Source organism: Capricornis sumatraensis, chromosome 10, assembly GCF_032405125.1.
Source record: "Capricornis sumatraensis isolate serow.1 chromosome 10, serow.2, whole genome shotgun sequence".
Lineage (NCBI taxonomy): Eukaryota > Metazoa > Chordata > Mammalia > Artiodactyla > Bovidae > Capricornis > Capricornis sumatraensis.
This window is the reverse complement of record NC_091078.1, coordinates 49,232,472-49,245,004: the sequence shown is the minus strand read 5'-3', so window position 1 is coordinate 49,245,004 and position 12,533 is coordinate 49,232,472. Positions and strand designations below refer to the sequence as shown.

Here is a 12,533-nt window from a genome sequence, read left to right as displayed (position 1 = left end):
GCCCAGCAGTGGGATTGCTGGGTCATATGGTAGTTCTATTTGCAATTTTTTAAGGAATCTCCACACTGTTCTCCAAAGTGGCTGTACTAGTTTGCATTCCCACCAACAGTGTAGGAGGGTTCCCTTTTCTCCACACCCTCTCCAGCATTTATTGCTTGCAGATTTTTGGATCGCAGCCATTCTGACTGGTGTGAAGTGGTACCTCATTGTGGTTTTGATTTGCATTTCTCTGATAATGAGTGATGTTGAGCATCTTTTCATGTGTTTGTTAGCCATCCGTATGTCTTCTTTGGAGAAATGTCTATTTAGTTCTTTGGCCCATTTTTTGATTGGGTCGTTTATTTTTCTGGAATTGAGCTGCATAAGTTGCTTGTATATTTTTGAGATTAGTTGTTCGTCAGTTGCTTCATTTGCTATTATTTTCTCCCATTCAGAAGGCTGTCTTTTCACCTTGCTTGTATTTTCCTTTGTTGTGCAGAAGCTTTTAATTTTAATTAGGTCCCATTTGTTTATTTTTGCTTTTATTTCCAGAATTCTGGGAGGTGGATCATAGAGGATCCTCCTGTGATTTATGTCTGAGAGTGTTTTGCCTATGTTCTCCTCTAGGAGTTTTATAGTTTCTGGTCTTACATTTAGATCTTTAATCCATTTTGAGTTTATTTTTGTGTGCGGTGTTAGAAAGTGATCTAGTTTCATTCTTTTACAAGTGGTTGACCAGTTTTCCCAGCACCACTTGTTAAAGAGAAAAAATATGGAACGCTTCATGAATTTGCGTGTCATCCTTGCACAGGGGCCATGCTAATCTTCTCTGTATCGTTCCAATTTTAGTATATGTGCTGCTGAAGCGAGCACTATCATAATTATTTTATGACAAGAATAATCTTTTTTTTTAAATGTGTTGTTTGGTTATTTATTTATTAACAAATCTTACCCGTGTGTCTGTGGAAAAAAGTCCCTGCTCTGAATTAAAACTAATGTAAATTTATTTAAATAACAAATCTAGGATATAACATTTGCTAGAGTTAGTGTTAATAGAATATAAATTCCAGCAGTTGAACTGATGGAAATTGTGAAATGTGCTGATGAGTCAAACAATGCCAAATCAAGGTCAAGTGCAGGCTACATCTCAAAAGAAAATTACATCAAAAAAGTATTATTTTGATTTAATATACTTTCCTTTTGCATTTAGATTTTAAGTTATAAAATTTATTTTTATGGAAGCTTTTTGCTCCAGCAAAATATTTTAAAGATGTCAATAAGTATCACAAGGTGAACTCTCGTATTTAGAGGACTAAGTTCATATATACAAAGAACTTATTGGTGATTAGACTGTCCTCTCTAAATATTCTTGAAAATTTTATTAAAAATGTGACATGAATATATGCTCCCTAAAATGCAAGCATCTCAAAAATCTACATGTTAAAAAATAACATTTCTTTTTCACCTCCCTGTCCCTGTGCTGACCTATCTTATCTCCAAGTAACCACCAGTGGCAGTTTGAATGTAGCCTTGCAGGACTTTTGAAAGTATCTACATTGTATATATCAGTATCTGTATGTTTTTTTCTCTCTCTCATGTTATTCTGTAAACTGCTTTTGTCTCAAAAAAATAAAATAATTTGCAATTCAGATAAATCTGTTTGTAAGGTGTTGAGTCCCTGGTGCCTCATTAGTGTGAATGTCCCCATATTTGTCTGTTTGTCTACTGATTGAGAAGTAGTTTATTTCCTAATTTTAATTGTCATGAACAATTATTTTATTACTGTGCACTCCATCTCCCAACATTAGGATACAAACAATATTACAGTGAAAATAATTAAAAATATTTGATTACATGTTAGTGTGGTGGCTCAGAGGTTAAAGCATTTGCCTGCAATGAGGAAGACCCGGGTTTGATCCCTGGGTTGGGAAGATCTCCTGGAGAAGGAAATGGCAACCCACTCCAGTACTCTTGCCTGGAGAATCCCATGGACAGAGGAGCCTGGTAGGCTACAGTCCATGGGGTTGCAAAGAGTCGGACACGACTGAGCCACTTCACTTAAAGATATCAATCTTCTGCTAATAAAGTATGAAACATCACATGGGCCAGAAATAGAGTTTAACCTGGTGCCACGGACTGAGTGTTAGGGTCCCCCCAGAATTCATACACTGAAATCCTATTCCTAATGGAATGGTGTTTGGAGGTGGACCTCTGGGAGGTAACTAGGTTTTAAGGATGGAAGCCTCATGAATGGGGTTAGTGCCCTTGAAGCAGTGGCCCAAGGACACAGTGGGATGTGTCCATCTGCAGACCAAGCAGAGGGCGCTCACTGGGAACTTAAGCAGGACCTTGATTCTGTCTTCCCAGACTCCAGAACCACGAGAAATAAATTTCTGTTGTTTAAGTCACCTGGTAGGTGGTATTTTTGTTACAGCAGCCTGAGCTAAGACAGTCTGCCTATATCTTCAGAAAAAAAAATTTCAAACTATGAATTTGGGCATCTTTGAAAGACAAACTCTTGGGCTTTCTCTAGGTAAGAATCTAATAGAAGACACTAAGTAAACTCAGGAACCTAAAGGGCATACCCTTGTTTATAAAAATTAATTGGCCAGACATGTTCAGTTCTCCCAGGGAAATGAGAGGAACAAAAAAAATTCCTTTCTGGAAAAACATCCTTTCATCCTGAAATATTTAAAACATTTTCCAAAATAAAAATGTAAAGGAAAATGAGCATCTTAGATTTCTGGTTTCCAGTTCCACATGATAGGGTCTTAAAAGTCAACACTTTATTCTAACAAGTAAAGAGCTGAAAAAACGGAAAAATCCTCAATTCTTCTTGCATTTCTCTACACCAACAATAAACAGGGAATAAACTTTGAGTCAATATGTACAAACACCAGCAATACAATGGGAGTGCAGCCTTCTGCAAAATGTTAGGGACAGCGGCTTGTGCCTTCACAAGGGCCACCTCAGTAGCAAATGGGTACTGCGGGCACAATTTTCCTCTATCTCTTCCACAAAAAATAGTGATTCTTAGTTGTTACAGTAGTGAACCCTTTCTGGGTTTTGGTCTTTTGCCCTTCTTCCTCTTTTGTTATCATTACCTATATGTTTTCTTGTTGATGAAAACACCTGTGGAGTTTCTAAGGACACTCACTGATAGAGCTTCCTTGTACCTTTGAAAACCTCTAATGTATCCTAGTCAGCATCTGTCATGATCACTTTGGCTTGAAATAGTGTGAGAGTAAGTTGTTTTAGTGTTAAGCAAAATTTGCCTCACATTCAACATTAATCTGATCTTCCTGTATCGAAAAGACAGGCTTAAATGAAGAGCAGTGACTTATTATTTTCTAGATTCACTAGATACAATCTATATTTAGTAAAGTCAACTCTACTGCAATGTGGACCCAAATAATATGTGTATCTTTAAATGTATGTATGCACATATCTGTATGTCTATATTTTACATGCATGGTATATGTATTATCTGTTATCTGTGTTTAAATATTTACCATATTGTTTAAATATTTTCCTATTTTCTTTTAAATTTTTACATCAACTCTCCTTAAAAAGATAATATTTGACTTTAAGGGAAAATCTTATGTGATCTTTTCTTTTTTTCTTTCTTTATTGAATGAATCCAAAACCTGTGCATTTTTCTAGAAAATTGGAAAACTAGATGATTTCAGCATTTCTGCTAATACATCAAGCTATTTGAGCTTCCTACTTAAACCCAAATTTTTAATTTTCTATGAGAACAGTTTCAGCTCTGAGGCCCAACAGAGATGTAAAAGAGTCCTTTGTCAAGAATAAAAAGATTACCTCATCAACTAACTATAAAATAACGGGAAGAATTTTAACTCAGACAATGGGGATAGCTTTTTGAACAAGGTAAAAATGAACTTATAAAAGTGCAGAAAATAAAATATTTTAAAATTGTCACAGAAGTGGAGGTGGATGGAAAGGAATTAATCAATTTTATTTTTGAATTGCTTTTCATTTTCTGCTGAAGGCTTTCCCTCTCAAAGGGGAATCAGGGAGGGTCAATGACTTTCTCAATTTTTATTAATGCAGTAATATTTTCAACAAGGCTGATACATTTGGAAACAACTGCAAATTTAAAACACTTAGTATATTTAACAAGGCAAAGTTAAGATTATGAGCACTGAGCATAAACCTTCATTTTTTTTTTTAATAAGACAATTTATTTTAGACCAGCACGAGGCTCACATCAAAACTGAGGGGAAAGTATAGGTATTTCCCCTACACTCCACCCCACGCATATACAGCTCCCCCATTATCCACATCCACCCCCCTACCCCCGCCTGCCCCACCCCCCACCGCAACCCACAAAGTGGTACGTTTGTTTTACAACTGATGACTCTACATGCACACATTATAATCACCCAAAGTCCATAGTTTACCTTAGGGTTCACTCTTGGTGTTGTATATTCTATGTATTGAGATAAATGAATAATGACATGTATCCATCATTACGGTATCATACAGAGTATTTCACTGTCCTAAAAATCTGTGCTCTACCTATTCATCCCTCTCCTACCCTCAACTGCTGGCAGCCATCAAAGTTTATACTGTCTCCAAAGTTTTACCTTTTCTGGAATGTCAGACAGTTGTAATCATACAGCAAGCTGCCTTTTCAGATTGGTTTCTTTCACCTAGTAATGTGCATTTAAAGTTCTTCCTTGTCTTTTCAAGACTTGATAGCTCATTTTTTTTTCCTCAAGGTAAGAACTTGAGATTTATTTAAATGAGGTAGGGAAGTCATCAGTGGGTTGAATTAGGAAAATGACATGGTCTGATTTATATAATTTTTAATTGGAGGATAATTGTTTTACAGTGTTCTCTTAGTTTCTGCTGTACAACATGAATCAGCTATAAGTATACACATATCTCCTTCCTCGTGAGCCTCCCTCCCACACCCCATCCCACCTCTCTAGGTCATCACAGAGGGTAGCTCATTTCCTTTTAGCACTGAACCCTGGTGGCTCAACAGTAAAGAATCCACCTGCAATGCAGGAGATATGGGTTTAACCCCTGGGTCAAGATGATCCCATGGAGAAGGAAATGGCAACCAACTCCAGTATTTTTGCCCAGGAAAGCCCATGGACAGAGGAGCCTAGTAGCCTAGTCCATAGGGTCACAAAAGAGTCAGACATGACATAGTGACTAAAACAACAACAACAATATTCAACTATCTGTATGCACAACAGTCTATTTATCCATTCACTTACAGAAGGGCATCACGGCCACTTCCAAGTTTTGACAAAAGTGAACAAAGCTGCTATAAATGTTCATGTGCAGGTTTTTATGTGGACATAAGTTTTCAGCTCATTTGGGTAAACACAAAGGACTCCAACTGTTAGATCTTACAGTAAGACTGTTCTGTTTTGTCAGGAACTGCCAAACTGTCTTCCAAAGTGGCTATTACTATGAGTTCTTGTTGCTCTACATTCACACCAGCATTTGGTGATGTCAGTATTCTGGATTTTGCTATTCTACGTAGCATTCTAGTGGGCTGTAGTGATATCTCATTATTATTTCAATTTTCATTTGCCTGACGATATATCATGTGGAATATATCTTCATATTCAGCCTGCCACCTGTGCACCTTCTTTGGTGAGCTGTATATTAAGGTCTTTGGTCTAACTGCATTGGTTGCTTTCTTACTGCTGAGTTTTAAGAGTTCAACGTGTATTTTAGATAGTAGTCCTTTATGTATCTCCTGCAAATATCTTCTCCCAGCCCGTGGCTTATCTTCTCACTCTCTTGACAGTGTCTGACACAGAGTAGAAGTTTTTAATTTTAGTGAAATCCAGCTTATCAATTCTACCTTTCATAGATACTGCCTTTAGTGTTGTATCTAAATAGTCATTGCCATCATCAAGGTCATCCAAGATTTGCTTATGTTATCTTCTAGAAGTTTTACAATTTTGCATTTTACATTTAAGCCTGTGATCCATTTTGAGTTAATTTTTGTGAAGGGTATAAGGTGTGTGTCTAAATTCATTGTTTTGCATGAAGATGTCCAGTTGCTCTGGTGCTGTTTGTTTAAAAGTCTACTTTATTCCACTGTGATACCTCTGTTAAAGATCAGTCGACTATATGTTTGCAGGTTTATTTCTGGACTATATATTATTGCCATGGATCAATTTGTCTATTCTTTCACCAACACCACCCTGTCTGTGTTACTGTAACTTTATAGTGAATTGTGACTCAGGTAGGATCAGTACTCTAACTTTGTTCTTATTCCATATTGTGTTGACTACTCTGGGCCTTTTGCCTCCACATAAACTTATAATCAGTTTATCGATATCCACAAAAATACTTACTGGATTTTTACTGGGATTGCATTGCCTCTGCAGACAAGTTGGGAAGAACTGACATCTTGACAATATTATTCTTGATCCATGAACCTGGAATATCTCTCCATTTATTCAGTTCTTAGATTTGTTTCATCAGAGTTTCAACATTTTCTTCATGTGGCTCAAACATATTTGTTAGATTTATATCTTAAGTATTTCATTTGGAGGATGCTAACATAAATGGTGAGCTTTCCTGGTGGCTCAGTGGTAAAGAATCTGCCTGCCAAATGTAGGAGATGCAGGTTCAGTCACTGGGTCTGAAAGACTCACTGGAGGAGGAAATGGCAATCTACTCTGGTATTCTTGCCTGGGAAATCCCATGGATAGAGGTGCCTGGTGGGATACAGTCCATGGGGTTGAAAAGACTTGGACATAACTTAGCAACTAAATAACAGCAATGTAAATGATAATGTGTTTTTAATTTCAAGTTGCATTTGTTCATTAGTGGTATATAGTAAAGTGACTGACTTTTATACATTAACCTTGTATCCTGCAACTTTGCTATCACTGTTTATAAGTTCCAGCAGTTTTTATTGTTAGTGTTGATTTCTCAGATTTTCTACATGGACGATCATGTCATCTATGAACAAAGGCAGCTCTATGTTTTCCTCCCCAATCTGTATGTCTTTAACTTCCTTTACTAGTCTTACTGCATTAGCACCAGGGGTTCCAGCACAATATCAAAAAGCAGAGATGAGAGGGAATGTCCTTGCCTTGTATCTAATCTTAGTGGGAAAGCTTCCAGTTTCTCAACATTTAACATGATATCAGCAGGAGGCTTTCTGTAAATACACTTTATCAATTTCAGAGTTCCATTTTTAATCTTCTTAAAAGTAAAGCAATGATCTATTCTACATGAAAGAAGTTTCATATTTACTTTTACTTTTTTTGGCCTATGAAAGATTTTAAAAATTTAAGAGCCCAAAATTCATACTGTTTGAATTTTTAAGTTAATTTAATATGATTTCCTTAATTTGGAATTCTGCTGAATTTGCATTATTTTGAGGATATACTTAAACAAGATTAAAATTAAATAAACTAAGACAAGCCATTATTTAATCTAGAGAAAGCAATGGGCTTATACTGTGGAAACTGGGCCCCTGTCTAATCTGTATTATAAGAAGAAACTCAAGTTAGGGAAAAAAAAAAAAAAGCTTTTTATTCACTCTTCTGTCAAAGACATTCACCTACTACAATCAACATCAGTTCAGTTCAATTCAGTCGCTCAGTCGTGTCCGACTCTTTGCAACCCCATGAATTGTAGCACGCCAGGCCTCCCTCTCCATTAACAACTCCCGGAGTTCACTCAGACTCACGCCCATTGAGTTGGCAATGCCATCCAGCCATCTCATCCTCTGTCATCCCCTTCTCCTCCTGCCCCCAATCCCTCCCAGCATCAGAATCTTTTCCAGTGAGTCAACTCCTCGCATGAGGTGGCCAAAGTACTGGAGTTTCAGCTTTAGCATCAGTCCCGCCAATGAACACCCAGGACTGATTTCCTTTAGGACGGACTGGTTGGATCTCCTTGCAGCCCAAGGGACTCTCAAGCGTCTTCTCCAATACCACAATTCAAAAGCATCAGTTCTTCGGTGCTCAGCTTTCTTCACAGTCCAACTCTCACATCCATACATGACCACGGGAAAAACCATAGCCTTGACTAGACAGACCTTTGTTGGCAAAGCAATGTCTCTGCTTTTGAATATGCTGTCTAGGTTGGTCATAACTTTCCTTCCAAGGAATAAGTGTCTTTTAATTTCATGGCTGCAGTCACCATCTGCAGTGATTTTGGAACTCCAAAAAATAAAGTCTGCCACTGTTTCCACTGTTTCCCCATCTATTTCCTGTGAAGTGGTGGGACCGGATGCCATGTTCTTAGTTTTCTGAATGTTGAGCTTTAAGCCAACTTTTTCACTCTCCTCTATCACTTTCATCAAGAGGCTTTTTAGTTCCTCTTCACTTATCTATGCTATCTTAGAAATTAAAGAGGTCTGGAGTGTGATGCTAAAAGGCTGACTCTAGAGCCAGTGGGTATAGTTTCAGACTTCAATCCACCTCTTACTAGCTGTGTAACTAGCTATTTAGTTCTCTGAGTGCCTCATCTTGTTATTTGTTAAGTGGGGTAATATCAATTTGAAAAGGTCATTATCAAGATTAAATTAATCGATACACTCAGTTCTCAAAACGAAGTCTGTAACATAGCATATGTTATAAGAGGATTGCTAGTGGGACTTCCCTGGTGGCCCAGTGGTTAAGAATCTGCCTTCCAATGCAGGGGATGCAGGTTTAACACCTGGTGATCGAAGATCCCACATGAAGTGAAGAGTTAGTTACTCATCTGTGTCTGACTCTTTGCGACCCAATGGACTATAGGTCACCAGGTTCCTCTGTGTACCGAATTCTCCAGCCAAGAATACTGCAGTGGGTAGCCATTCCCTTCTCCAGGGGATCTTCCCAACTCAGAGATCAAACCTGGGTCTCCTGCATTTCAGGAGACTCTTTACCTACTGAGCCACCAGGAAAGCCCAAGATCCCACATGCTGTGAGGCAGCCACTGAGTCTGCACAGTCTAGAGCCCACGCACCAGAACTAGAGAAACCCACATGCTGCAACGAAGAAATGGAAAGCAATGACAATGCTTTTTATCGTCAAAAAATAAAAATTTTAAAATAAACAGAAGAGTATCAGTACTAGTATAAAGTGACGAGAAATGCAGAAAAGTACCTGCATAAATAATTCAGGTGAAACAACTAAGTCACATAAATTATCAGACTCTACCACTGCATGTGAATGTCAGTATGACCAATACCAAAAGTAACTTCAAGGTGTTACTATGATGGGCTGAAGTGCCAACTTGTGTGTGTGGGAAAAGAAACCATACATGGATTTAAGCAGCTATGAGTTTATTTGTTTTTTCTACTCTTGGTGTCTTGGTGGGCACCAAGAAGTAACAAATTTGAATATTGATTCATTTATTTTAACCTGTTACCAGCAAAATCAAGACCAGAATCATTTCATTTATCTCGATAAGCTACAGTTTTCCTTCAGGAAAGTTAATGAACTATTTAGGAAAGAGAAAGAAAATAAGAGACACATTGACCCCTGTTCCCAAATCAAAGTGTGTATGGAACATATTTTCTTCTGCTTAGCTCCACAGTGTTTCTGCTGCTATAGTTGGACACTTCTTTTATGAGGTACAATAGGAGGTTAATGGATCAAGTGAGCAGATGGCGATATTCTGGAAAATAATGATGACACTTATGCCACTGCCAGGGACCTGACCCTGCTGAGTGATATGGTAACTCAGCAGTGGGAAATTGTTCCTGGGGGTATACAATCTGTAGTGCTACTTCCATTATGTGGCTGAGTGATCAGCTGCTAAACACACACACACAACTTACATCAGAACACACTGGGTAAAATACACTATTAAAAACAATTATTCTAAAGAATGCTCAGGGACCATTAATTCTTCAAATCAACAAATGTCTTAGGAATGTCAGCTCCATGCTGGGTAATATTGCATAGCTTTTCTCAAAGTATGTTATGCTTAAAATTAGAAATTCACAAAATAATCTTGAGCTTTATGTGCACAATTAAAAATATCTTGTGTGTGATTGCATTTATCACTGCATGCACGTGTATTTTATAATTTATGCTATATTTATGTCTCCTTAGATAATGGAGGAGTTATTTTGCATTATTTAAAAACATATAAATGGTGTCATACTGTATATATTTTAAAATTATGTTGTGTGCTTATTTTCTATGCATAAGGAAAACATAGTTACACAGAAAAAATATTATTTCATAAATATTGCTTAAAACAAAATGAAAGTGAATTGGTAAGTTTTCAGAAAATGGCTTGGGGGAATTACACAAGTTCATTTAGATGCACTCCTTTCCAAAACTCCAATAAAATGGTAGCAAATAAAAAAAGTTTTAAAAGAATAAACCAACAAGGACAAAAGGAAGTAAAGAGGAGATAAAAGCAATGTAACTGATGGTGTGAAATCAGAATGACTAGGGGAAACACATTTACCTGGTCCTGGAAAACCTGAAGGAAGAGAGAAAACAACCCCCTTTCCACTACAGAACTCCCACTAGTGAAAAGTAGGTAGTATGGAAACTTCTAGAAGAGGGAGTGACAGTAGGAAAAATATAAAATTGAAGAGTGTTCTGCAATTTTGCCCAAGAAGAACTTTGATGCCCAGATTTTTTTCTTACACTTTGCATAGCCAGGCAACTGCCTCACCCCGGCAGTTAGGAGAATTCCAATCGAAAAAGAGTAAATAAATGGAAGGACTGATGCTGAAGCTGAAACTCCAGTACTTTGGCCACCTCATGCGAAGAGTTGACTCATTGAAAAAGACTCTGATGCTGGGAGGGATTGGGGGCAGGAGGAGAAGGGGACGACAGAGGCTGAGATGGCTGGATGGCATCACCGACTCGATGGATGTGAGTTTGAGTGAACTCCGAGAGTTGGTGGTGGACAGGGAAGTCTGAAGTGCTATGATTCATGGGGTCGCAGAGTCAGACAGACTGAGTGACTGAACTGAACTGAATGAGCAATGAAGCAGAGCTAAGAGCAGAGATATTCTGGAAACAAAAGTTTACGTATGAAAGCTAAGATTACTAAAGGCTGGACAACTCTTCTTGAATGATTCTAACCAACCTGACTAAAAGGTAAGGATCTTGAAAAAGTGAAACTGTCAGTCGCTCAGCCGTGTCCAACTCTTTGTGACACTTTAGACCTTAACCCGCCATGCTCCTCTGTCCACGGGATTCTCCAGGCAAGAATACTGGTGTGGGTTATCTTTCCCTTCTCTGGGGGAATCTTCCTGACCCAGGGATCGAACCTGTGTCTCCTCATTATAGGTGGGTTCCTTCCAGTCTGAGTCACTGATCTCAGGGATGCTGTAATAAAACAGCCGAGCCAACACACACTTGAAAACTATAATCTGCATATAAGAATTTTCAACCAACTCTGATACCACACTGTTACCTTTAAGCAGATAAGGAAGGATAGTCAGATATTTCAGGGGGAGAGAGCCATTAATATGCAAAACAGAAACTTAAAGACAGGAAAAAAAAAAGAAATCTAGGGTAAGTAGAGATGATGCATGAGAAGAAAATTTCAGAAATATTGTTAATATTTTTAGAGAATGGATAGTAAATATTTTATTCATGAATCAAGAACTGTATGATATAAAAAAACACTCGAAGAACAAAACTGAACTTTTAAAAATTAAAAGATATGCTAAAAGAAATTAAGACCTCAAAGACAAGGTAAAAGACAAACATATATCCCAGAATACAGAAAAAAGATGGGAAAAGCAAAATATGAAAGAAAATATAAGATGTTTAAAGGAGGAATCCAGAAGATCAAACATCTGAATAAGAGTAGTTGCAAAAGCAAAACCTGAGTTAAAGCAGAATGGGAAGAAAATATCAACCAAAAAATATAAAAATATTTTCAGAAACCAAGAATTTAGCATTCCAGATTTAAAGGAACACCAATTTTGCAGCACAAACAAATTATAATGAGAAAAAAAGAAAGATAAAGATCCTAATATTTTCCACAAGGAAAAAAAAAGTCAGCAAAGAGTGATCAAGAATCAAAATAGCATCAGATTTTTAAACAGAAGCACAGAAGCCCAAATACAATGGAGTCATAGCTTCAAATCCTACAGATACTTTATTTGCAACTTAGAATTTTTTTGTTCAACTAAACTATCAAACAAGTATGATGTAGAAAAAGATAATTTCAGATATACATCACTGCAAAAAGTTTACTTCACATGTGCTCTTTGCCACAAAGATAATGAAAGCCATAATCCTTAAAAATAAAGAGATAAATTCACAATGGCAAAGGTCCAGAATCTCAGAAACAAGATATTCATAACTATAGAAACATAAAGGAAATTCTCAAAACGATGGTATTGGGGAGTTTTCAGTAAAGAGCATGCAGCATGGAATGAAGCAGTAGAAAAACTCTGGGAGACATCTTAAACAAGATGAAATTAACACAGAGCCCAGTTGACATAAATAACATATACCAAGGAGAGACTTCCCAACTAATGTCTTTGGGGAGCTGAGTCACTGGTATACAAATGATTAAGCAAGTAGTGAAGAAAACCCCATAATTATTAACTCTAGGAAAAGTAAATGATT

At 37.3% G+C, this 12,533-nt stretch overlaps 1 non-coding gene across 1 annotated transcript; it reads right to left on the bottom strand.

Moving 5' to 3' along the window:
- Positions 1-745: 745 nt before the first annotated feature.
- LOC138088031 (U6 spliceosomal RNA) lies at positions 746-852 on the bottom strand. The gene has a single exon (XR_011145625.1). It is a non-coding gene; the product is annotated as a U6 spliceosomal RNA (small nuclear RNA).
- Between the last annotated feature and the right edge of the window lie 11,681 nt (positions 853-12,533).